Here is a 5,794-nt window from a genome sequence, read left to right on the forward strand (position 1 = left end):
GGTGGGGAGTGCACGACCTCTCCAGTACCAAGTTGCTGACACATGGTCAGAGAGTTGAATAGATGATTATCATCTCCATGACATCTGTACCCATCCTTCCCTGTCTACAGTCAGTTCTACACACACTCCACCTTCCTACACCAAGCAGGATCTGTTTTCCCAATAGTCAGAAAGCAAACTCAATGTAGGACTGGACATGAGAGCAGAGAAGGCCTCCACCTATATTATGTGTTTCAACTGAGTTCAAAAGCCTTAGAGAAGAATCCTCGATTTCTTTGTGTGGTAGAGCATGGTGGAATTGGGTTTTCAACTGGACTGGGTTCTGGACCCCTGGAGAATGAAGGAGAGGAGGAGACTGAATGGGGAAATAGGGACATAAAGTCAACCTCTCCTGCTCTAGTTTTCCTAGAGCTGAGCTGACCTATACTGATTACCAAACTGTCTTTATAATTTTGATTTTTTGATTGACACATAATAATCGTACATACTTAATGGGATAGAATGTGACATTATGATAGATACATGCATTGTATAATGAAAATCAGGGTAGTTTGCAAATCCATCGCTTTAAACTTTTATCATTTCTTTGTGGTGAGAAAATATACACTACCTGATGGTTAGTTTCAGCCACCCTCCTGTCCAATAGAACACCAGAACTCATTCTTCCTATCAATGACAAAAACTTCGTCCAACATTGTCTAGACAGATGTACAACGAGAGGGGATGCATTTTCATGAGCCTCAGCTCACAAGCCCCCTCAGAAGTTAGTTAAGCTTTCTGAACTTAGGGCCACAAGTCATCAGAAACACAAATCCTCCCCACCAGCAGCTCTTCTACATGGAAGTGATTGATATCAGTCCTGCAATACTTTCTGCAGAGAAATCGTGCTGAACAGAAGGGAAACATGGAGAAAGATAAAGAGGGCACCCCCATCTATTCTCCCCACTCTTCCCATCAGAATCAAGAGGAACCTGGTGTCTCCACTCCAGGGGGGAGAGGGGGAAAGCGTACAACTGGGTCAACTACTGTGCTTTCAAAAGAGCTGTGAAACCCAAAGCGCACTCTCTCTGATACAGTACCTACCAGCACTCGGCACTATGCAGCACTTGCAATGTGGCTAGTGTGAATTGAGGCATGTAGTAAGTGAAAAAATACAACTGGCTGAGGGCAGTGGCACATGCCTGTAATCCCAGCAGCCCGGGAGGCTGAAGCAGGAGGATCCTGAGTTCAAAGCCAGCCTCAGCAACTTAGCAGGGCCCTAAGCAACTCAGTGAGACCCTGTCTCTAAATGAAATACAAAACAGGGCTGGGGATATGGCTCAGTGGTTGAACATCCCTGAGTTCAATCCCTGTCCAGTACCCCCCCCACACACACACACACAAAAAAATTTACAACTGGATTTTTAATACTATATATTAAGAAAAAAGAATGTAAAATGTGTCCATGATTTTTTATATGGCTTTTCTTTCATTGATTGTATCATAGCTATCTTGGACTAAAAGTTATTCAAAATGTATTCAAATTCCACTTGTTTATTCTCTTTTTAAATAAATTATTAAAACATGTTAAAATTATGAATGGTGCTCACATTTTGTTCCTATTGGACAGCCCTAAACTAGAGAAAGAACAATGAATTACAGTTAAAGACCAGGACTACTAGTTCTTTCCAATCTGAGAACCCCCATGAAGAGGAAACATTTAATGCCAATCATGCCTCAGTTTACCCAGCAAATATAAAGATTGATATAGAGAAATGGAAAGACCACCAGCCTAAGCATCAAGAGTCCAGGCCCAGAGCTTCATCAGCCACCTGTGTGACCATGTCAGGAAGTCCAGCCACATCAGGGCCTCCAGTTAGCTGGTCGGCTGGAGTTGCTTCCACCACAGGCACCCCTCAGAAGATGTGGAGTTTCCCAATTCAAAGGCCCTCCCAGTAAGCATTCCTTATTCCATCTTCTTAGATAGCTGTTATTGGCTTCTGGAAAATCAGTTGCTCAAGAAGGGATGAACCAGGAGGACCTTTTTGAATACAGAGGGGAAATGTGGGATTTGGGGCTGGAAAATTCTGGATTCAAATTTCTATTCTGCTGTTACAAGTCTCACAAGCTTTCACAAGAAAATCAACCTGAGTTATGATTTCTTCATTTGTAAAGTAGGGGAAATAAAACAAAGCCTCAGTAAAAACTCCACTGGATACGCTCAAGGGCTAACATAGAAACTGACATATAAATGGTAGCTAGTATTCATCTGTGTTCCTTTGAAATTTTGTATTCTTCATTTAGTTGATTAAATCTTTTTTCCTCCTGGTGCTGGGGATGGAACCCAGAAGCATGGGAGGCAAGCTGTCTACCACTAAGCTACACCTAAATCCTATTTTAAATTCAAGAGATGATCTAACCCTTGGAAGGATACTTGCTTAGTCCCCATCTAATAGAGAGTAAGGTGGTAATTCCCTAAAGAATGTTCCCTGGCTTCCAGTCAAGTTCCTTCTCTCATCCTTTGAGAAGTCTTCCACTCCCTTCTAGTTACCTTCATATCATCCAGATTTCTTAAATCTGGGCTCTCAGATTTACCTAAACTGCTGCCCTGTGTGCCTAACTCATGAAACAATGCTTCCCAAAGTTCCAGATGCAAAATTTGCCCTTGGTCCCAGGTGACAAGGTGTAGAATGAACAGCCCCACCGCTTGGTTCAGAAACTCTCCCCAGAAGCACAGCAGGGTGAGACTGAGGGAAAGAGTCTGCTCAAGTAACAGGAGTAGGCAGAGGATTTGACAGGCAAGTGGCCAGAGCCAAGGAGGGGGAAAACACAGCTTTAATTAAACACAGTGTATCTAAATCAGAGAGGTGTGCTCAGGGAGCAGGGAAGGGTGAAATGGAATTTTTAGAAGTAAACAACTTTCCCTACCTTCTTAGTCTCATTAACATTGAAATGAACCCCCTGAGGAGAAGGAGCTTGCCTCTGTGTGGACCAGGGTGGAAAACTCCCCCAGCTTCAACAGGCTGGTGCCCCTGCAGATCCCATCTGCCTGCCAGGCATCCCTTCCAGATCCCACCCTTGAGGGCACCTCCCCTACCTTTACAGCTGGGAGGTGAGATTTCCTAGGACAGGACCTTGGGGGAGAGAGGTCCAGGATTTCCCAGGGATCCTTGATCCTGGCTGGCTTTTCCTGGCTCATCCAACCCCCTCCCTTGCATGCTTCTCTGCAGAGCAATCCCCACACATAAAAGTCACTAGGATGTTTCAGACCCAACAAGGCTGCCAACCTCTGATCTTTCCTCTCCCCCAGTTCAGGGAACTGGATTCTTAGTTGGAGGCCCTACCAGGCTTCGGACTCTGTCTCTCTTGAGAGCATCCAGATTAAAGAGGTTCTAGACTGACTTTAGGGGAATCAGCATTGAGTCTTACTTGCTGCTAACCTGACCTCAGGTCTAATCACTCCAAGTCTCTCTTATCTTTGCTGGCACCGCCCAGGACCCAGTTCTTACACCTGGGTCCCTTCTTATCCTTTTCCTCCTCCTTCTCCTCCTCTTCTTCTTTCTCTTCTCCTCCTCCTCCTTCTTCTCCTTCTCCTCCTCATCTTCTTCTTCCTCCTCCTCTTCTTTCTCTTCCTCCTTCTTCTCCTTCTCCTTTCCTATTGGTGCATAATAATTAATAGTAGGTCCTATTGATTATGCCCACAACATTTGATCACTTCTGTGTCCTCCTAGCGCCAAAGACTTCAAAGTGTCATGGATACCTGTCTGTTATTTGTCACCACGTTTTAGTGTCCCTTAAACATCCGTCTAGTGGCTTACTCTACCAGCAGAAATATCCTGGCCCCAGCTTCTTTGTCCCAATGCCTTCTCCCACTTACTTGGAAACTTTATCATCTCTTGCTTTGGCACAATGCCTGGCACACAGTAGAATGCTGAATGAATGAATGAGTAACCGAGTAAACCTGATGAGGGACTTGGGAAGGATTTAGGTAGAGCCAGCCCTTGTACTTGCAAGTCCTCTGTGCTCTGAGGCCTGCTAAGAGCCACCAGCTTTGTATAGATCATCCCCAAATTTTGATGACTTGCTTGGAACTATGTCAATGAAATGACCCAAATACATTTATACCCATTCAATAAACAACCAATCATAATATTGATGTTCAATGGAATTTGCTGGCCAAAGTCAAGTTTAGCAGCCTCTTAACTGACTTAATCAGCTCTTCATTTAGAGCAGAGGACTGCTGAAGCAAAGAAGAAATAGGCTGGCTATATTGTCAACCACGTATTTCCCTTTATTGACGATTCAAAAACATCTACTGCACAACCTCATTGAGCTACCCATGCAGATATCCTAAATATTTACCAAATAAATGACATGAATTTGAATGCAAATTAATGGTCCCTGAGCAATTAAAAAAAATGTCTGTAAGGAAAGTCTACAAGGTACTGGAGAGACCTTACCTAATATAGCCCATAATGAAGAATCACAGAGAGAAAACACTCAAAACAAAGCTTTTATGTTATGTGATTTTGCATACTTACCTTTTGTAAAAGCATTTATTTGTGATTCAGAGTCTTATTCAATTTCAACATTGAATGTTGAAAATTTTATGATACGAAAGTGAGAACTAGGGATGGAAATAAAGATTCAACCCTGATTTTTGTATGAATTGTTAGAAATAGAAATAAGAAGATACAAGAGGTAGTATATGTATAAATTTTTTTATGTATAATGTATAAATTTTTATACATTCCAGAAATCAAGCTTAAATCTCCCCTTCTTGAGAGTAGACTAGACACTGTTTTCACCTCTAACCAACAGAATGTGGGAACGTGATATCATAGGACTTCCAGGACAAGGCCATAAAGGGTATCAGGATCTCCTCCTTGCTATCTTTTTTTTAATATTTATTTTTTAGTTGGACACCATATCTTTATTTATTTATTTATTTTTATGTGGTGCTGAGGATTGAACCCAGGGCCTCACATGTGCTAGGCGAGCGCTCTACCGCTAAGCCATTTTTGCTATCTTGAATCAATTGATTTGGAGAAGGCAGTTGTTGCGTGGTAAGGAAAGCTCAGACAAACTTAGAGAAAAGTTAATGTGTCAAGGAAATGAGGCCTCCTGCCAACGTCCAGAGAGAAACTAAGGCCATGAGGGGAAGTGAGCCACAGCGGGAAGGAATTCTCCTGCCCAGGTCAAGCCTCGAGAGAGACCCTGAGCCAGAATTACCCACATAAGCTGTTCCCAAATTCCTGTTCTAAAGAACCTGTAAGATAATAACTACTAAGCTTTGAATACATAGTAATGGATAACTATGGAGAAGTCGAGATACCTCAGTGTTCCAAACATGATTAGAACCAAAGACCAAGGAGGGTGGTGGGTTTTTCTATACCTACCAGCAGTTCCAGCTCCTATCCTAGGGATGAGAAAAAGCTCGGCTCTTTACGGCTTGTGTGGGGCTGGTCTTCCTGTCTCACAGTGCTGTGCTTCCTATGCGTCCCTCAAAAGCCCATGTTTTCATGGCCTGTCCCTCAGCTTGTGGCATTACTGAGAGGTGGTGGAACCTTTTACAGGCAGGGTCTAGTTGGAAGACTTCCAGCCCTCTAGAGGCATGCCCTTGAAAGGGACACTGAAACCCTGGCCCCTCTTCTCTCTCTCTCTCTCTCTCTCTCTCTCTCTCCTTCCTGACCATCATGAAGGGAGCAGCCTACTCTGCCATGTGCTTCCTGCCATGATATACTGCCTTGCCACATGCCCAAAAGCAATGGAGTCAACCAAGCATGGAATGAAATCTTTAAAACTAGGAGCCAAA

Source organism: Spermophilus citellus, assembly GCF_964194105.1.
Source record: "Spermophilus citellus genome assembly, chromosome: 16".
In the NCBI taxonomy this organism is placed as follows: Eukaryota; Metazoa; Chordata; class Mammalia; order Rodentia; family Sciuridae; genus Spermophilus; species Spermophilus citellus.